The sequence below is a fragment of the Schistocerca gregaria genome, chromosome 7, assembly GCF_023897955.1.
Source record: "Schistocerca gregaria isolate iqSchGreg1 chromosome 7, iqSchGreg1.2, whole genome shotgun sequence".
NCBI lineage: Eukaryota > Metazoa > Arthropoda > Insecta > Orthoptera > Acrididae > Schistocerca > Schistocerca gregaria.
This window is the reverse complement of record NC_064926.1, coordinates 515,769,724-515,792,637: the sequence shown is the minus strand read 5'-3', so window position 1 is coordinate 515,792,637 and position 22,914 is coordinate 515,769,724.

Sequence of the window (22,914 nt, the reverse complement as noted above, 5' to 3'; positions counted from 1 at the left end):
AGTGAAACGTAAATGATAAACAATCCAGCGAAGAAGAGGATAAAGGCTTTGGAAATGTCGTACTACAGAAGAATGGTAAAGATGAGATCGGTAGGTCGTGTAACCAGTAAAGAGGTACTGAATATAATTGGGGAAAATAGAAATTTGTGGCATAACTTGGCAAAAAGAAAGGATTGGTTGGTAAGCCACATTCCCCGACAGCCAGGTGTCATCTGTTTACCACTGGAAGGAAAGGTGGGGGGGGGGGGGGGGAGGTAGCAGAGAGACTGCGAGAGGCATACAGTAAGCTGGTTCAGATGGGATTATGTAGCGGTAATTGCTCGGAAATGAAGAGGTTAACAGAGGCTGGCGTAGCGTAAAGGCTGGTTTATAACCAGTCTTCGCACTGACGTACACGCCAACGACAGCAGTCGATCATGACTGGTGTTGAGCTTTATATGAGAGGCTGAAAATAAAAACTAGTGTTCCATATAGGCCCTGGGGGGACTCAGCTGTTTTCCAACTACAATTTGATACGCGCTGTAGGGAAAATAAATTACGCTGCGGAATGCATAAGGATGGGCAAACACAAACAACGTGCTAATGATCATTGTCAGTTGCTGCTTCTTCAGCAACAGAAGAAGTCATGAATCCAATAGAATCGATCACTCGCACACGGAAGAGTTGCACAGACTGGCGAGTCCATAATCGCACCTGTGCAGACGCCAAATACTGTGAGCACCGCATAATCACGGCCGGACTAGCTATTGCCGGTCATATTTTCGCTACTCCCTAACACAGAAGTGTCATGTATGCTCTGAAGATTCCCGTCCCCTTTATATATTCGTCCACGAGACTCAAGAGGGCCATAGACGTTGGTTCCCAGGTAGATGCCGTGTTTCTTGACGTTTGATACAGTTCCCCAAGGTCGCTTAATGAACAAAGTAAGAGCATATGGACTATCAGACCAGTACAGTGATTGGATTCAAGAGTTCCTAGATAACAGAACGCAGCATGTCATTCTCAATGGAGAGAAGTCTTCCGAGGTAAGAGTGATTTCAGGAGTGCCGCAGGGGAGTGTCGTAGTACAGTTGCTATTCACAATATACATAAATGACCTTGTGGATAACATCGAAAGTTTACTGAGGCTTTTTGCGGATGGTGCTGTAGTACATCGAGAGGTTGTAACAATGGAAAATTGTACTGAAATGCAGGAGGATCTGCAACGAATTGACGCATGGTGCAGCGAATGGCAATTGAATCTCAATGTAGACATGTGCTGCGAATACATAGAAAGAAAGATACTTTATCATTTAGCTACACTATAGCAGGTCAGCAGCTGGAAGCAGTTAATTCCATAAATTATCTGGGAGTGGGCATTAGATTCATTGGAGTATTCCTAAAGAAATGCAATCTGAAAACAAAGAAAGTAGGTTACAGTACACGTGTTCTCCCACAGCTTGAATACTGCTCACCAGTGTGGGATCCATACCACATAGTGTTGGTAGAAGAGATGGAGAAAATACAACGGAGAGTAGCGCGCTTCGTTACAGGATCATTTAGTAATCGCGAAAGTGTTACTGAGATGATAGATAAACTCCAGTGGAAAACTCCACAAGATAGACTCTCAGTAGCTCGGTACAGGCTTTGTTGAAGTTTCGAGAACATACCTTCACCGATGAGTCAAGCAGTATATTGCTCCCTGCTACGTATATCTCGCGAAGAGACCATGAGCATAAAATCAGAGAGATTAGAGCCCACACAGAGGCATACCCAACATCTTTCTTTCCACTAACTATACGAGACTGGAATAGAAGGGAGAACCGATAAAGGTACTCAAAGCACCCTCCACCACACTCCGTCAGGTGGCTTGCGGAGTGTGGATGTAGATGTAGATATATAATTCTCAGACTTTTAAACATGTGCATAGGAGCTAACGTTTCCTATGCATAATTTATTGATATTATCATTCTTCTTTCAGAATGTGATGGTTTCTAGGCCGTGAATGACATGACTACAAATCGTGCAGTGCTGAATGTCTGCCTTGGGAGCTGTCGAATATCAGTAATTTGGTGCAAGTAGTTGAGATGGTGGAATTATTAATGAAAACTGCTCAAGAGATACTGAAAGCTTTGCAAGTATTATCCACTCCCACACACATGGCTTCTTCGGCAGAAAAGAGAGAAAGGTGGAAGGAGTATACAGAGGGTCTATACAAGGGTGATGTACTTGAGGACAATATTATGGCAATTGAAGAGGATGCAGATGAAGATGAAATGGGAGACACGATACTGCGTGAAGAGTTTGACAGACCACTGAAAGACCTGAGTCGAAACAAGGCCCCCGGATTAGACAACATTCCATTAGAACTACTGACGGCCTTAGGAGAGCCAGTCCTGACAAAACTCTACCATCTGGTGAGCAAAATGTACGAGACAGGTGAAATACGCTCAGACTTCAAGAAGAATATAATAATTCCAATCCCAAAGAAAGCAGGTGTTGAGAGATGTGAAAATTACCAAACTATCAGTTTAATAAATCACAGCTGCAAAATACTAACGTGAATTCTTCACAGACGAATGGAAAAAATCGTAGAAGCCGACCTCGGGGGGATATCAGTTTCGATTCCGTTGAAATGTTGGAACAAGTGAGGCAATACTGACCCTACGACTTATCTTAGAAGCTAGATTAAGGAAAGGCAAACCTACATTTCTAGCATTTGTAGACTTAGAGGAAGCTTTTGACAATGTTGACTGGAATACTCTCTTTCAAACTCTAAAGGCGGCAGGGGTAAAATACAGGGAGCGAAAGGCTATTTACAATTTGTACAGAAACCAGATGGTAGTTATAAGAGTCGAGGGACATGAAACGGAAATAGTGGTTGGGAAGGGAGTGAGACAGGGTTGTAGTCTCTCCCAGATGCTATTCAATCTGTATATTGAGCAAGCAGTGAAGGAAGCAAAAGAAAAATTCGGAGTAGGTATTAAAATCCATGGAGAAGGAATAAATTCTTTGAGGTTCGCCGATGACATTGTAATTCTGTCAGTGATAGAAAAGGACTTGGAAGAGCATTTGAACGGAATGGACAGTGTCTTGAAAGGAGGATATAAGATGAACATCAACAAAAGCAAAACGATTATAGAGGAATGTAGTCGAATTAAGCCGGGGGATGCTGAGGGAATTAGATTAGGAAACGAAACACTTAAAGTAGTACAGGAGTTTAGCTATTTGGGGAGAAACATAACTGATGATGGTCGAAGTAGAGAGGATATAAAATGTAGACTCACAATGGAAAGTAAAGCGTTTCTGTAGAAGAGAAATTTGTTAACATCGAGTATAGATTTAAGAGTCAGGAAGCCATTTCTGAAAGTATCTGTATGGAGTGTAGCCATGTATGGAAGTGAAACATGGACGATAAATAATTTGATGAAGAAGAGAGTAGAGGCTTTTGAAATGTGGTGCTAAAGAAGAATGCTGAAGATTAGATGGGTAGATCACATAACTCATGAGGAAGCATTGAATAAGATTGGGGAGAAGAGAAGTTTGTGGCACAACTTAATTAGAAGAAGGGTTCGGTTGGTAGGACATGTTCTGAGGCATCAAGGGCTCAGCAGTTTAGTATTGGAGGGCAGCGTGGAGGGTGAAAATCGTAGAGGGAGACCCTAAGAAGATTCAGAAGGATGTAAGTTGCAGTAAGTAGTGGGAGATGAAGAAGCTTGCACAGGATAGAGTAGCATGGAGAGCTTCATCAAACCAGTCTCTGGACTGAAGACCACAACAACAACAACGGCATGTCCATCCACTTTGCTGCGGGTATCAGTAGACTAGTTACTTTGTACATAGTAATGGGAGACACACCCTCACCAACAAGTTGAAGTGATTTATTTTGTACGGTGTAGTGGGAGACACTATCTTACCAAGAGGTACAAATTCTGTCGGAAGCAGAAAATGCACCTGAGTCTGTGCTATAAACTTTTACTGTCGAAAAGCCATATACATGTCACATTTTGTATAACTAATAGCCGAAAGATAGAGGGATGCTAATCGCCAATTGTTCGAGGGTAAGGCGGGTGATGGTGCCTCTTTTGAAAAAGAGAAAAAGAAAGCTTGCACAGGATAGAGTAGCATGGAGAGCTTCATCAAACCAGTCTCTGGACTGAAGACCACAACAACAACAACGGCATGTCCATCCACTTTGCTGCGGGTATCAGTAGACTAGTTACTTTGTACATAGTAATGGGAGACACACCCTCACCAACAAGTTGAAGTGATTTATTTTGTACGGTGTAGTGGGAGACACTATCTTACCAAGAGGTACAAATTCTGTCGGAAGCAGAAAATGCACCTGAGTCTGTGCTATAAACTTTTACTGTCGAAAAGCCATATACATGTCACATTTTGTATAACTAATAGCCGAAAGATAGAGGGATGCTAATCGCCAATTGTTCGAGGGTAAGGCGGGTGATGGTGCCTCTTTTGAAAAAGAGAAAAAGAAAGCTTGCACAGGATAGAGTAGCATGGAGAGCTTCATCAAACCAGTCTCTGGACTGAAGACCACAACAACAACAACGGCATGTCCATCCACTTTGCTGCGGGTATCAGTAGACTAGTTACTTTGTACATAGTAATGGGAGACACACCCTCACCAACAAGTTGAAGTGATTTATTTTGTACGGTGTAGTGGGAGACACTATCTTACCAAGAGGTACAAATTCTGTCGGAAGCAGAAAATGCACCTGAGTCTGTGCTATAAAATTTTACTGTCGAAAAGCCATATACATGTCACATTTTGTATAACTAATAGCCGAAAGATAGAGGGATGCTAATCGCCAATTGTTCGAGGGTAAGGCGGGTGATGGTGCCTCTTTTGAAAAAGAGAAAAAGAAAAGCAGAAACATAAGCGTTTAGTGCATATGACTACGAGACTTATTCAAGACGTTGAAGAGGCTTGTCATGTAGCATCTAACGGCATAGTTAAAGTTTATTGCCCACGTCGGGTTAAACGTTACTTGCCACCTACACAATGGTGTCATACTTGGTTATTTCCGAAAACTGACAGAGAATGTGAAGGTAACAAGCATTCTTTATGGAATCACATACTCTGAAGCATTTATCTTTCTAGAACTGTTGAAGGATCTCTAGTCTTAAGTACAGCGGAAGGCTTTACTCACTAAGTCACACGTAGGTAAGGACTTTCTTGACTTGCGCCATAGTTTGGTGCTGACAGGTCAAACTATACGATTTAAATTATACACCTGAAGTTGCCATCAGTGCAGCTGAATGCATATGGAATAAGCACAGATTCTTTCCTTTTTTTCGGTTGGCAAGAGATCGTGTAGTCTTGCTATTCAGGTCTCTGAACCTACATCAGATCTCAAAAACCCAAACAGATGAGAATATCAAGATATTATTGATCAGATATAGAAGCACTGACAATAAGTATCAGAGTCTGGAAGTACTGGAGCACTCTCAAAATTCGCTACCGAGACTTGTACGAAACCTAAACTTGGTTTACGTGGTACGTCTATGACAAGCTCATTTTGAGTGGAAATCGTTAATTTGTAGGAGTAGAAAGGACTGTTAAATCAACTGAAGTAGAAGTTGAGTCTAACTGCGAAAATATTTCGTCAAGAATGACGTCCCATTACGGACAGGAGCGGACTGAACCGTTCCACTGGCCGTCAGATTCACTACAGAAGTAATGTGACACTATACTCTGGATGGCTTATATTTATTTAGATCCTAAAGAGCGATCGACTGATCATTGGCTTTCACACAGCTACATCATTTATTGTTACAACGACATTATCAAGTAGGCAGCTATATGTTTACACTGGATTACGTGCTTGTTGTAAGTCTGTTCAATGGCAGTGTTGCTGCCTGGCGTTGTAAACTAAAATACGAAAAATGGAGGAACACTTTATAACTATTGATCAAAACTTTCTTGGTCTGAAGTAGAGATATTGATGACTGGCAGCATCGAAATATGTGAGTGCGATTAGCTCAAACTATTCAAAATAGATTAAACTAAGAGCAACATAATCTACAAAACGCTAAATTCAGCTCATATAGGAATTTAAGAATCGCTCGCAGGAATCAATAAATGAGTAATTAATTATGTCAAATATCGCCCTCGCTACTGTATGATGAAGTTATTCCGAAAGGGGTCAATTCCTATTAGTAATATTAGTAATCATACCTGTGGATAGATCAGAGTTATGGGAGCTGTCCGATTTGTATCGTTAGGTACAGTACGATTAGGCATCGTTGTGTGTGTGTGTGTGTGTGTGTGTGTGTGTGTGTGTATGTGTGTGTGTGTGGCGGGAGGGGGCGGACAACAATGGAGGGATATAGGTTCTTAGAGGAAGGGTCGCATCGGAGCAGTTGGCCAACCGCCAGCCAAAGGAGAAAGCGACTGCATACCTTTCTAACGCGTGTGCTCGATCAGAAGCCGTCAAAAGCCAGTGCTTCGGTGGAAAGACACCCTACTCAGTGACTTCTACGAAGACAGTCTCCTTACAAATGCTGTCAGAGATTTAGACTGGGCTTGGCAAATCTAAAAAATGGAAAAAGGCTACGAGGCTACAAACAAAACTATTTACATCAGCTCTAGGCTTACACTGGTTACAGGTACACTGTGTGATTAAAAGCACACGGACACCTGGCTGAAAATTACTCATATGTTCGAGGCGCCCACCTCCGGTTAAATCAAAACGGTGTTGGCCCACCGTTAGCCTTGATGACAGCTTCCCCTCTAACAGGCATACGTTCAGTCAGATGCTGGAAGGTTTCTTGGGGAATGACAGGTCATTCTTCACGGAGTGCTGCACTGAGGAGAGGTATCGATGTCGGTCGGTGAGGCCTGGCGTTCCGAAACATCTCAAACGTGTTCTATAGGATTCAGATCAGGACTCCGTGGGGGCCAGTCCATTACAAGGATGTTAATGTCGTGTAACCACTCCTCCACAGGCCGTGCATTATGAAGAGGTCATAGATCGTGTTGAAAGATGCAAAAAATGTTTGAAAATGACCCTGAGCACTATGGGACTTAACATCTGAGGTCGTCAGTCCCCTAGAACATAGAACTGCTTAAACCTAACTAACCTAAGGACATCACACCCATCCATGCCCGAGGTAGGATTCGAACCTGCGACCGTAGTGGTCGCGCGGTTCCAGACTGTAGCGCCTAGAACCGCTCGGCCACTCCGACTGGCCTTGAAAGATGCAATCGCCACCCCCGAATTTCTCTTCTACAGTGGGATGCCAGCAGGTGCTTAAAACATCAATGTAGGCCTGTTATGTTTTAGTGCCATGCAAAACAACAAGGGGAGCAAGCCCCCTCCATGAAAAACACGACCACATCACAACACCATTGCCTCCAAATTTTACTGTTGGCACTACACACGCTGGCAGATGATGTTCACCAGGCATTCGCCATACCCACACCCTAACATCTGATCGCCACGTTGTGTACCGTGATTCTTCACTCCGCACAACATTTTTCCACTGTTCAATCGTCCAATTTTTACTCTCCTGAGACGAAGCGAGGCGTCATTTGTTAGTCAACGGCTTGATGTGTGGCTTATGAGCATGCGCTCGACCATTAGATACAACTTTTATCACCTCCCGCCTAACTGTTACAGTACTTGAAGCACATCCTTGTGCAGTTTGGAATTCCTGTGTGATGATCTGGAGAAATGTCTGCCTATTACACATTACGACTCTCTGTCGGCGGTCTCTGTCAGTCAACAGACGAGGTCGGCCTGTACTTTTTGTGCTGTACGTGTGCTGTCGGAAACAGTGGACCCAGGGATGTTTAAGAGTGTGGAAATCTCGGGTACTGACGTATGACACACGTGAGACCCAATCACCTGACCACCTTCAAGTCCGTGAGTTCCGCTCTCTCAAGTCGTCTAATGACTACTGATGTCGCTGATGTGGAGTAGATGGCTGTACAAGGCGCCTAATATGAAAAGCGTATGTTATTGTGTGTGTCTAGTTACTTTTGATCACATAAAGTATCATCAACCATTGTGCCAATCATGCTTCTCTTTTGCAACACACAGCACCCTTGAAAGAAAAGGGAAAATTAATGTCTAATGTTCCTTCGATAATTAGGTCATTAGATACGGGGCTGCGGCACATTAGTTCTGAGATGAGAACCATGGTTCCGTTTTGAAACAAATCGCTCTCTTTAAGAGATTTAGGAAAACCACAGAGTTACAAATCTTAGTTCGCAGATGAGGATATCAAATTCTGATTCCTGTCATCAGTATTTTGACTGATATCGTGCAGCCCGCCTCTCGTGATAAAGTCTTCTTCAAGCAATAGCACTAGCATCGTACAGTCTCAATTAGTTGATAAACGTATCCATTTTTGTGTCTTCTCCTACAACTGTTGCCCTACAGTGCTCTGCAGTGCCACGAAAATTATTCAATGATGTCCTAACTCATGTATTATACTGACTCCTCTTCTTATAATAATTTACGTGCGTTCCTTTCTCTGCTGGTAGAGTGGAGAACCGCCTCATTCCTCATCTCATCAATCTACCCAATTTTCGACATCGTTCTGTAATACCTTTCCCTTTCCACAGAGTCCATGATTCACTACTATAAATTGCTGTGTGCCAAATATACATTCTTAAAAATTTCCTTCACAAGTTAAGGTCGACGTTTGACACTGTCAGACTTCTTTTTGAGGACGAATGACCTCCTTACCTGCGATACTCTGCTTTTTATGGCCTCCTTGCTTCGGCTGCCGTATTATTTTGCTACCAAGGTAGCAGAATGTCTTAAGTTCGTCTACTTCATGGTGCTCAGTACTGATGTGAAATTTATTGTCAATTCCTTTTCTGCTAGTTCCAGCTGTTTTCGTTATTCTTGTGTTTCATCCTAATCCATTATTTTACTTTCTCAACTGGCCGTTCCATTAAGCTGGTACTTTACATTCACTTCACTTTCACTGCGGATAGCAATGGCAATACCGAATCAGATCACTGATATGTTTTCACCCAAAATTTTAATCCTACTCGAAGTCTCCTTTTATTTATAACATTGCTCCCTCGATGTATAGGTTGAACAGTAGAGGTGAGCTGCATACTACCCTTATTTCCCTATAGCTTACTCCTACTATTTTGAGAGTTTTCAATATCTTTTACCATTGAACAATGTCGAAGGTTTTTTCTAGGTCAACAAATACTGTAGTGTTGCGGGATAGTAAAGAGTTGGAAACGTGAAATATTGTCAAAGTTTCGTTGCCTATGCCGAGAGCCACAGGCAGTAAGTAAGAGGATTCCACATATATCGGAATGTGTCGTCACGCAGGGAAATGGCCGGGTTACACACAGCAGGCCAGGGAGAATTGCTTTGATAGCAACAAGGCACTCGCACTCGCAATTAGACTTGCAGTTAGGTGTGTACTGGGTCACTGCGTAGCGCTCAGCTCGGTGATCGACATGTTAATCTTTATGAAGGAGATGTGGCAGTAAGGGCGGCCCATCCAGCAGCAGACGTGAGGGGACAGTACCAGATCTGGTCCTCTCTGCTGCCGCTGTCAATCATCGACCCAGGATTAGCAGACATCGCGGCAGACTCTCTCGCCGTCAATGCGGACCACATCAGTGAGCCTTCGTCGCGATCGTTCGGAGCCTAGGCCCTGTGCATCCGCCGTCACAACCGGGTGAGCCGACGACGCTGGGGGACTGCAGCCCGTTCCGCCTGTCCACTGCAGATGAGCCACCAGGCGGAGCAGGGAAGAAGACGGGATGGGCTAGAGTACACTCCGCACTACAAGAACGCCTCTCACGCCGACAGCACCGGGACTCCAACCCAGAGCCTCCCACGCCCAACGGCCTGCTGTCCGCCACCGAGCCGGCCGCCAGCCGAGCGCCGTCAGCCATGCGCGGCCGAAGCAGGAACATTCTTTCGCTATCTCACAGCACGCGGCGCTGCGCTAGCAAGCCTGTGTGGCCCGGATCTGGTGTCATCGCTACGAGTCAGCGAGGACACCGGGGAGGTCGTTGATATAACTAAGCTCCATTGCACTTGGCAGTAATAAAGGTGTTATTAATTAATAATGTGTCTTTGGCGTTTCTGACGCATCCACAGTCATTTCCTAGTATCCTGGCAACTGAAGAGGTCACCGCTCGGCCATCCAGTCCACCGTAGGCGACCGGGACCACAGGGGCGCCTACAATACTATGATGTCTCTTAATTTTTCTTCAGTTTCGTCTCCATTACCAATCGCAACGTCAGGACAGAACCTCTGTTGCCTTTACGTGTCCTAGAACCAAACTATCATCTAACTTTTCCTCAATTTTATTTTAGATTCTTCTGCATGACATTCTTTCGAGCAACATGGAGGTATGAGCTGTAAGGCTGATGATGTGCTAGTTTTTGCATTTATCTGCACTGCTGTCTTTGTTATTGTGTGGATAATATTTTACTGAAAGTCTGATAGTGTGTTGGTTTGTTCGTAGGACCAAATTGAGGAGAAAATCTCCGTTGTCATGTAACGTAGCCGTACATGAAATTAAAAGACAAAAATAATAACAGATAAAAATAAAATGTTTATGAACCAAGTAAAGTAAAGCCATAAATTTAAGCAAACGCAGTCAACAATACAACAAGTATCAGATTAATTTTTCAAGGAACTCCTTGACAGAACAGAAGGATTAAGCCATGAGTAATTTCTTCAGTTTCGATTTGAAAGTGCGTGGATTACTGCTAAAAGTTTTGAATTCGATTGCTAGCTTTTGAAACAGGATGTAGCAGTATACTGCACACCGTTCTGCACAAGGATTAAGGAAGTCCGATCCAAATGCAGGTTTGATTTCTGTCGAGTGTTAACAATGAAAGCTGCTTATTCTTGGGAATAAGCTAATATTGTTGACAAGAAATGACAGTAAGGAATATATACATTGAGAGGCCAATGTCAAAATACCCAGACTCGTGAGTAGGCGTCGACAAGTGGTTACACAACTTATTGCCCGAACCGCCCGCATCTGAACCAAAAATATCCTTTTATAATGGGAAAAGTTACCTCAAAATATAATACCATACGACATGAGCGAATGAAAATAAGCAAAGGAAACACTTCAGATGCCGTTCGAATAGTAAATATGGCAGCATTAAGTCTTTGAACAAGATTCGGAATGTGGGCTTTCCACGACAGTTTATTGTCTATCTGAACACCTAGAAATTTGAACTCTTCAGTTCCACTAATCATATGTCCATTCTGTCAAATTAATATGTCAGATTTTGTTCAGTTGTGTGTTAAAAACCTTAAAAACTGAGTCTTACTGTTATTTAGCGTTAGTTTACTATCTGCAAGCCATGAAATTAGGCCATGAACTGCACTTTATGAAACCGAGCCAATGTTCACACAACATCCTTTCCTACGAAGCTAGTGTCATCAGCGAAAAAAAATATTTTAGAGTTACCCGTAATACTAGCGGGAATATTATTTATGTAAATAAGGAACTGAGTGGCCCCAACACAGACCCCTAGAGCACCCCCGACTTGACTGTACCCCACTCAGACCCCACATCACAGCCATTCTCAACACTTCGAATAGTGACCTTTTGCTGTCTGTTGCTAAAGTAAGAGGTGAATCAATTGTGAGCTGCTCCCCGTATTCCATAATCTTCCAACTTCTGGAGAAATATTTTGTGATCAATACTATCAAATACGTTAGTTAAATAAAAAAATATGCCCAGTGCTTGAAACATTTTGTGTAACCCATCCAGTACCTCACAGGGAAATGACAATGTATCATTTTCATTGTTAAACGACTTCTAAAGCCGAACTGTACATTTTAAAGCAAATCGTGTGAAATAAAATTATCAATTATCCTTACGTGCACAGCATTTTCAATAATGAAAGTAGGTCACCTTGAGCCATAAAGATATTTTCTGCCATATTTTCTATTAAGATCACCATTTATTTCATGTAAAGCCAGGCAACTGACCATATTGTCTCGTTTGAATACAATGGGACTTTGGTACCTTGGTTCTGCAAAATATACAAAATGTACAGGGTCACACGTGGGAGACGGACGGTATTTAATTAAACAATACTCAGCCAACTTCAAAATAAATGCATGTTAATTGCACAAAATCAAAGCTCATTATTTGCCATTTTCGTTAACAAAGAAAAATAATGTCGTCAAGGTGATGTCCATCATTTCGTATGCAGGACTCAAGTCTCCTCTCAAAACCCTCCATCACACAGACTAAAATCTCTGTAGGGATGGCAGCAATTTCTTGAATGATAGCATTCTTCAGTTCGTCCAAATTTCGTGGTTTGTGGTTATAGACACAGTTCTTAAGGTATCCCCACAGAAAAAGTGACATACTGACAAGTTGGGAGAGCTGGGAGGCCAAGCAACATTGCCAAAACGTGAGATAATCCGACCAGGAAACATGCGTCTAAGAACTATCATTGAAGTGTTTGCGGTGTGTGATGTTGCCCCATCCTGTTGGAACCAAACGCGTTTTAAAGGGATTCGTCGTCTTCTTAGTTCTGGTTTCAAGAATGTTTCAAGCATACGAATGTAACGAACAGAATTAACAGTAACTGTGGCCCCGTTCACTTCAAAATCAATAAGGTATAAGCCAAGAGCACACCAGACTGTTACTTTTTCTGAGTGTAGAGGACGCCGGTGGATAAGGTGTGGATGCTTTGGAGCCCAGTAATGTAGGTTTTGCTTATTCACGGTCCTATTTAAATGAAAATGAGTTTCAACGCTCAACAATAAATTTTCATTTTCATTCGATCCCAAAATTACTTGCATTCTGTAAGCGAAGTTTTTTCGTACGGCAAAATCAGTTTCCTTAAGTTGTCGGACAATGAGCATTTTGTCGGGATAGAATTTTAATTCTTTATGCAAAATTCGTCTAACCGATTCACGATTGATTCGTAACTCACTATGATGACGTCTAGCTGACTGTCCTGGGATTCTGACTGCCGCTTGCCTTACCCTTTCAACGTTTTCTGCGTCTCGGGCCAGGATGCTTCTTATCCAGTATGTTTCCAGTTGATCTGAAGTTTTCCAACCATCTGAGGATTGTGTTACGGCTTGGAACAGCTTCATGACGACCGACATTAAACCGCGCACGAAACTATCGCTGCGTAGCAATAATAGACTCGCCACTTTTCACGAAACGATCATAGACACACACTCGACGTTGCAAGTCCCACTGCTCCACAGTGACTGAGTAAATGAAATGGCGTCTTGTGTGGATCAGAATTATCCCCATCACTACCACCTTCTACCACCGCGCCCTCTGTACTACGCAGTTCAAAACCGTCTGTGTGTCAGCCTGTATGAGTAAGTGTTATGGACATGAGTTACAGGGTACATTGATTTCTTAAATCTACATGGGTGAGAGCAAGTAAACTAGTGACATTATCAAGTACAAGAGATATATAGCAAAATATAGCACAAGACTAGGCATAAATTAAACATGGCAACATTATGAAGTATAAAGAGCGACAGATCTAACAAAAAATGTGATAATAGTTCTTCAGACCATAGTACCAATGTCAGTAGTAATACTATCTTGCCTAGGTTATGAAATAATGGCAAAGTGAAGTGGCATAGCATCATAACATGGTATCAGCAAAGACAAAATAGCATCTGAAATAAATGAACATTAGATATGTAGAGGCTATATACAAAAAGGAAACAAATTCTTATCACATAAAAAAAATGTTTGAGCTATTGTTCTCAGCTTTGTTATCACCCAAGGGACTTGATTTACTGGACACATATCAAAATAAATAGTGTCTCTTTCAGTTGTTGTTTTTATGCACATGCATATGACAACAGAAAAATGTGCAAGGCCTAAACTTACGGTAAGAGAACCGACCTGAAAGATTCTTCCTACCTGGCACGTCGCCACCTAATAAAATGCTGAATAATCCAGGAATCGTGAAAACAAGGTACCATTAGAATTTGTATAAGAATAGGAAATGCATCAGGTAAAAGAAACCTGTGTTATCATATTATTATGTATATTCATGTGGATATCGGAATAAGCATATATGAAAGGTGACAATATAAATACTGACACCTGTAAAAAATTGCCAGTTAGCATTGTTCCTTGAAAATAGCAAGAAATATTTATAAAAGCTGAAGCGAAAAAATATATTAATCGCTGTAGTGTAACATCTTCAGAATGCAAGACGTCGAACTGAAGAAATAATTAATGTCGTCAAGATTGGCGCATGTCTGTAGCCTAAATAACGTACCTGGTTACATAGGTTTTCGTAGAGTAAATAACATTAAATATTGTTTTCAAATTCTTGCTGCTGAAATAAGCGTTTGTATAATGTCGTTCATAACCACAGCATTATTCCTGGCGCTAAAACTTACCTAATTGGTATTCCAGTAATTTCTCATTATTGCTATATGTGGTGGCAGAATCTGCTATGTTGTATGTACGTAGTGCAATATAATTGATCCAGCTTTGTGTTTGGCTTGGTTTATTATTTTTGAGATGAATGTAGACGTCCTTAGTTTTGGAAATCCATGTTATCAAATAAATACTCTTGACAATTAGGTGCTGTTGGTATTCAGCTGTGGTTATTTTATTGTCTACTGAGTTGCTGTTGATGATCTGGCGAATATTTTCACAGAATCTGTCCACTGCTGTTAAATCAGATTGGCTTCGCCAGTAAAACGAAGTAGCTTTCACTTGAGTGGGCTTGATAAATGCGGAGCAGAGTTTTGTTTTAGTCGGCGTAGCGCTACATCGCTTTGAACTAAGCTGTGGCGTGCGGTTGTGCGACCCGATGTTATTGCTGACCGCGCCGCTGCTGGTTTCAACGACGTCATGACATTTACCTGTTGAAGATATCACACTCCGTCTGCATGTCTCCTCTATACTTTCAGTGTGATGTATTACGCATTGCCCTAGACTTTGACTAATCTGTACCGTTTGAGAAATCTTAGCGTTATTACAGCTACTTTCAATTAGTGTAGGAAAACTGTGCGGGGTCGGTATATCGGAGTCTGTAAGGATTTGCTCTGTATTGAATAAATGGTGAAGTGATTATAAAATATTCTCTTCCTCTGGCGTAGTCTGTTTCGAAAATAATTGGGAACTGTTTTTGGTATTGCCCTGACAGACTGTCTCAAAAAATGGTTCAAATGGCTCTGAGCACTATGGGACTCAACTGCTGTGGTCATCAGTCCCCTAGAACTTAGAACTACTTAAACCTAACTAACCTAAGGACATCACACACATCCATGCCCGAGGCAGGATTCGAACCTGCGACCGTAGCAGTCGCACGGTTCCGGACTGCGCGCCTAGAGCCGCGAGACCACCGCGGCCGGCCGGACTGTCTCGCTAGACAGAATTGGCTGATTGTAGATAATAAAATCGTGTTCACACAAAATGACATCTTCATATATACCGGTCTTCTGAATATGATTCCTACGACGCTGCTTTCGTGTCTTAAGCTTTTCTGGACACGTGCTAAAAGTATTACTCTGAGCAGTTTGACAAATTTTATTTGAAATATCAAATCTTTTGCTTGACAGTGTAAGGTCAACTGTACCAGAAGATAATTTTTTGTGAAAGGTGCTGTTAATTGTATTTCTCTAACGTAATCAGAGAGAATATGCTATTCGTAAGAATTAGAAGTGGACTGTTGATATAAATTCGAACTGTTGTGTCCATCATTCTTACAAGCTGTGTCATCAGATTGGGCTCGCTTATTCTCGATGATAAGACTCTGTTTGCTCAGAATAACATCCCCATCCTTGCTGAAATTCTGAATGTGACTTGCATGAAGCTGCTGTGTTTTATTTTCTGTAGTAATGAACATCGTCTTTTTGTTGCTGTTAATTGTGCGTTCTGACTGTAGGTTGTCATAATTGTATGTTGGTGCTTTGAAAGAGATAAATGGAATGTAGATATATTGTGTCATTTCACAGGAATTCGTAGCAATAGTACATCGAACTGAGGTGTTAGAAAAATTTTGCTTCTCAGAATGGGCTGCTAAGTATGTCAGTGGGCTGTGACGGGGATACCTAGTTTGCTTTTAGCAGTATTGGATGCACAATTCAAACATTCAGTGGAAGGGAAGTCGTCTTGTTCTTCAAAACATTTAGCGTTGTGACGTAGTGACAATGTAATATTTCTGGTATGCGTCACGGAAGGAAACAAACTCTGTTCTTTGTTGGGACTGATAGCGTAATGTGCTACAACAACAGGTTCATGAGGGACAGACAAATCTTTTAAAAGCTTAATATATTGTCGATGGCCAGTGTTCTCCAATTTTGAAGGCGTACTTTCGTGACAGCAAAAGTTAGTTACCTGCACCCTAATTTACGCTCCTAAGGTGACATAACTCTACAATTATTTGCAGCATATATCGGTTGCTACCTGTCACCTGAGACTTCCTACCATAATGCCTGTATAGTTTAGGAATTCTGGCACTTACTGATCCGGTAATCTATGAAAACCAAAATAATGAAACAATTTCCTTGTGCAACCACGTCGACACCAGTGACGATAAATTCACAACAGTGAGTCAGTAAACACCGGAATAATCAAAGAATTCAAGTGTCTCGTGATTTTCCGTTCGGATGACGATACTGTTTTCATCCATATTATTGTAATAAAATTTTCTCTACATGTAGATACGATTACACCTGTTCATTTCTCTGCATTATTTTAATTGTTGGTGATTTGACAAGGAGAACTGTGAGCGTGCACAGTGGACAAGGCATGACACTGCCATATCGTACTTTGACACCGAACTGACCTCATCACTCTGGCCCGTGTGTCTCTAATGTGTGCAGTGTAAACTGAAACAGGGGAACGCCTGTCTTAGAGTTTTAAGTATTACCCCGAAGTAACAGAGTCACGACATCCTTTTTCTGCAGGTACGAGTCTCGAAGGTTCTTGATGCTGCGTCGTTTGTGTGCACACACCTTCAAAGCGAGTGCATCAGTCGATGGAAACCAGTTACGTAGCTGGAGGTAAATTGTTAGAACACTTTCTGTAAGTTTTATTAAACACTGACTTCCAAAACGTGTTTTTGTGTCCTTGCTAACTTCTGTTGGACATTCATTTCTCCAGCACGTATCTGATTAAAAGTTATAAGTTTTCTTAGTAATAAAGGTGACTGACTAAAACTTTGTGTAGGTAATCAGTTACGGCTGTTAACTATTAGTAGAAATGCATTTTATTTGCCATTAACTGTATATATAACATTCATTCTTTACCTGTTGCTGTTAAATAAACTATCATCAAATGGAAGAAAATAATTTGGTCTAATGTTCAGTACGCACGTTATTTCCTATCTAGGTAGTAGCGTAGAACTACGCAGAAGACCTTTTCGACGCCAAGAATGTGACTTCCACCAACGTTCAAAAATCAAGAATTGCAGGTCTCACGAACGTAAAAATGAGCATTATTTTGTTACTTTCGTGATTCTTTAGGAGGAATTGTCTGGTAGACACGTTGTCCTACAATAAATTAGGGACTATATTGTTGGTCAACCATTACGTGCTCTTTCCTCCAACATTTCTTAAAAACTGGGACAGTCTGTTCTTCTTTCCAAGTGCATGGAATGCGTCGTTATTGCCTACAATGAATCCCAAAAAAAAGTCATTCTTTGCCATAGCTAATTTCGTAACTGACATAAGCCCTCATATCGGATGTCACGTGTCATTTACGTGCCAATGCGATTTCCAAAAGTCGAGTTATATCACATAGGTTCCCGTGAAGGAACTTCATAACATGCAGTTTATTGCACCCCATTTTGATATCAACGAGAAATTAAATTTATGCGATTTCAGTCTTTCTCGGCTTATTCCACTGATGAAGTCTTCTCGGGTTATCAGCCGAGTGGTGGCGTCGTCTTGTCGCAACGCTTCAATGAGTTTCGTACCCATCATCTTCTGTTCGCCAGAAGATGTTGGGGACGAAACTCAAGGAAACGCTCCGACAAGACGACGCCACCATTTGGCTGATAACCCGAGAAGAATTCATCACCTATTAAATTGTCGGTGTTTTGGTGCAAAACATCTTACCTCGAAACACTTCTAGCGCAGTTGCTCTTTTCGTTCTTTTGATTACGTTCAGTTTTCATTCCTGAGAATGATTACGGCTTTTCTAAGTCTCCTAAGCACTTCGCATGACAACCCGCAGTATATATACTGAGCAGCGCAATCCAGATGCCCATCGCGAACCTATTTTCATCTACAGCCCACCCAGCACTCTAGTTCCGATACCAAGCAATCGAATCGTTTATGCTTCTCTGGATCTGGCAGCAACAGCGACTTCAGTGCTGTGAGAACTGTGCATTATGCACCCACGTAAATGCACCCATGGAGAACAAACGAGCAGGCCCTTTTTACCGGCTTGAACCGCAGCACGAAAGATCCCAGCCGTTGCCACAGGCTAGTAGGATACCACAGTACTCATAGAATTCTCCCAATCGTTAGAATTCGTGAAAACAAGCTTCATCATGTATGCACGGACGGACACATCCGATTTGCTTTGGGTTTTGTCACCATTATCACTGCCACTGTTCACATGAAACAGTTTTTGGTATGATTACTTTGTGAGTTAACGAACATTGCGCTCTCATTTAAATATATGGCCGAAAGGGTCAACCTACAGTAATTGTGAAACGAAACCCCTCGTCCAGGACTGGGTGCCACAAAGGTCGCAGATTGACCACGATACGGGGAAATTCACAGGCGTCTCTTGTCTGTTGAGGCGTAAGCGCTGTAGTGTGCGATTGTTACAGACGAGAACCTACGTCGTAGGAAACCCAGTAGAAGACGTTTATGAGCGGGGAGACGTAGCAGTGTTAAATATTGTTGACCTAAGATCGGCCATAAAGGGAAACCTTTATGGAAAATATCTAATTCTGTAGTAATTCAGGGAAATAAGCCAGAGTAATTTTAATCTGGTATCCTCCATAAATTTTCATTGTGATCCCAATAAACCTTAAATATTGATCACATCTGTAGGATTTACTGTTAAAGTGAAATTAACAAGTTTTGTAACAAAGACCTGAGTGGTACACTTTGAACGCTTTGGTCGATATTAACAGCGGCATTTCATATAAAAGAGCATCATTAAAATAAAAAAATGTTGTAAATATCAACTCCGTAACATTATTTGTGTAAATGATATACTAAATTTTAAGTATCAATGTCTTCAGTTAAACATCAGAAGATCATTTCATCCAGTTTGTGAATGATCGAACTGTGTCAAATGGATATGCGCTCGAGTGTAATAGTAATTCTAAATACGACAACTTTCGCTATTAGTTTTCCTTCTGAATAAACGCTATTCTAACCAAATCGCAGCTGTGTGGCATCCATCATTTATGGGTCGTTAAATTAGTTCACTATAATATTAATACTGTTATTATATGTTACATTAAATTTGTTTCGTACAGTTAGGCAAACTTGAAATCAGCCATACTATTTAAGCAAAGGGTTACAAGTCTCTAATTTATGGCGTGTAATGCGACACGTGAGGTTCAACCCCTAGATAAGTTTGAGCCAAGACATTTCGACGATGAGAAACCGCATATGAGTCCGAACATGTCTGGGATATTAGCTGGAAGCTTTGACTATTAATATGTCGGAACGAGTATTATTACATTACGACGACAGTTTGCAGGATTTATCCCTTTTGTAGTTTTCCAATGTAAATATTTCCCATAGGTAAATCTATTCATATAGAAACGAAGAAGACGAAAACTGTGGAATGCAATTTAGTGATAATGGCATATCACTCTAGTCAGTAAACACTTTTAACTACATAGGTAGTAAAATCACTTTACGCGGAAAAATTTCAGCTAACATAAAGAGCAGTACTGCACATGCAAAGACAGTCTATTACGATGCAAAATGTGTTACTCACATGAAGCAACCTAAATGTAGGTACTAAGATGATATGTATTAAGACCTTTGTCTGGTACCATTGAATGGCTCGGAAAATTGTATTATTCACTTATGGCACCAGAGACCATTGAAAGTATTGTGAATGTTATGCTTCAAGAAGATATAGGAGATCTCTCGGAACATAGTATTCACAGCTGAAGACAGTCTTAAGAATTGAGAAAAAGTACAGGGCAGCGCATTTAAAAGTAGCCCGCCTTCGCTTTGAATGCGAATACAGTATTTCAACTTATGAAGTAGAGTAAACAGCTACAGCAGTGGACAGTTTATGCAATAATTAATTGTTAGCATACTTCTGTCAGCATTTCACTTCATTTTATTAGTGGAGTTTGGGGTTACTCTTTGCGGTGTGCAAAATGGCTTTCTCGATAGATGAAAGATGTGAAATTGTGGAACAATATGTGAAGACAGGTGGGATTAAGGGAACTCGCGAAATTTTCGGGTTCAAGTATCCAGACAGAGGAATATCAGCAAAGAGAACAATACAGAATCTTCATAAATTTATAAAACGTGGCACAACTACGGATCAGTGCGAAATGTAGAACGACAATGAATTACTTATTCTTTCAGGTCGCACACCAGAAGTTAATGCCAGCATTTGACTAAGAATTATTCGGAGCTCAAAGAAGTCTGTACATAAATCTGTCCACCAGGCACATGTAAGTAGGAGGAGTTGCCAGCGGATATTGGGAAGTCTTAACTGGAAGCCTTAAAGTGTGACGGTTGTCCAGCAGTTGTCAGAAACGCGTAGGTTACCGTACGAGGATTTTCAATAACATCAGCGATGGTTTGTTAGACCCTTTCCATTACATCACGTTCGAGGGAGCATGGTTTCACCCTTCTGGTCATGTGAATTCACAGAATGTGAGATACTGGGCAACGGAGAACGTTTCCATGACGAAAAACTCGGCGTTTGTTGTGGTGTAACATAACAGCGAGTCATCGGACTCACATTTTTTGACAGTCACATACATTTTGTACTCAACTCTCTGGATATGAAAGACAATATTGCTTCTTTCAAAAGGAAGGGCAACTTGCCACACGTCTAAGGTGTCCCTGGAAGAAATCCTTCATGTCTTCACTGAGGAATATACTGTCAGCAAACATTTTGAAACGCCCTCTTAGAACAATTATACAAGACTGTGCTTAAACTGACACACAATATTTTTAGCGCAACGCAATCTGACTTTCAAAAATCCCTACAAAAGAAAGGCCCTGACAAACATTAACCTATAACTTTCACAAATCACTTACCTCACCAAAAATCTTCGTTACTTGAACTACTGCAACACAGCGAGCGCCACTACTGCCAGCTAAATAAAAGATTCAAACTACAGAAGGCACTAACTACTGATAGGCATAGTTAGCGAATGAAAGATTTTAATAGAGAACAAACAATGTATTTACCTTAATAGTCATTATATATATATATATATATATATATATATATATATATATATATATATATATATATATATCAGTTCATGACATCCATTCTTACAAATTTCAAAACTCCGCCATCTCTCTCCCCACATCCACCACTGCTGGCGGCTCACCTCCAACTGCGCAACGCTACGCGCTTTTCATGTCCATCCGCCCAACGCTACAATGGCGAGTATTACAACAATGCCAACCAGCCACAGACTGCACACAGCACAGGCAGTGATCTTCATACAGAGCGCTACGTGGCGTTAGCAATAAAAAAACCTAAATTGCCTACTTACATAGCCCCCATGCTCCCCACAAAAAATTTTTAAAAATTGTTTTAGGCACTGGCAAATACAAATTTGAAAAAAAAAATTCATAATTATGATTACAATAACAAACAAATCAAATGCACACACTTATTGGTACAATGTTGGTCAAAAGCTAAAATTTTATCACAGTCCATAAAGACAGTCCTGATCATTCATCACAATAAAATTGCAGTGCTCTTTTTCTCAAAGTCTGAGCAGCAAAAGTAAGTGCACACGGAAGTAGTGGATTTCCATACAGTCTTGAAGAAGTAGTGTTATCCTTCCAATGGAAAGACAGTGCTGACTCTTGACATGCTGACAGATAATGGGCCACAACAGAGCAAACCCGCTGCAGTGTCAGTCGAAGAATATTGGTAGGTAGGTCGTCACAGAGCAGAGCCGCTGTACTCCTGGTAGAGATTACAGGATTGGTGGGCCACCAGAGGTGCATACGCACTGTAGTCCTTGTAGAAATAATGGTATTCGTAGGCCATCAAAGGTGTAAACCCACTGTAGTCCATGTAGAGACGGCGATCAGCCATCTGTTGCGACTGTGCAGGTGCACAATCACCATCGAAGAGTCTTGTGGAGAATATAGCAAGTCCATAAACCACCACTTGTGCACTCACAATGTTTTGGAATTATCCTTAGAACCAGCAATGCTGTTAACCAGTCCCTTGCTGAATTGTCAACACTTGTAGAAACACTATGAGTCCCTTCTTCTCATATATTGTCCATATACTATGACCAACAGAAACGTGTGCAGTGAAATGTAACTTACAAGTTACTTAATTTGATGAACTGGTGTCAATTACAATTTTATAACATAAGAATACAATAACAAAGGTACAAAATACATCTTTAAAGAACATAACAATACAGATAACATTTGTAGTAATAGGGGCTTTACAAAAGAATAGAAATAAACATATTCACCAGTGTTACAGGAATAATGACATAAGTAAATAAATAAAAGATCAGAATAACTTTTCAAACATCAACTTCACACATGAGCATTAAAACAAAACATAACAAACAATGGTTAAACATATTTACGATGTAAACAACATATTGTCAGAAACATTCTACAACGTCATTCTCATCAGATAAACACATAAAGACAGGAAGAACACAAATACTCAAGGGTACACAAACATATAGTGGGATAACACAAGAGGAAAGGGCAGGGTTTGTTTTCAGTGTAACATTTGGTACTGCAGTCCAACCCAAAACTTCATTCCATAGATCTTTCGTCTTTTTT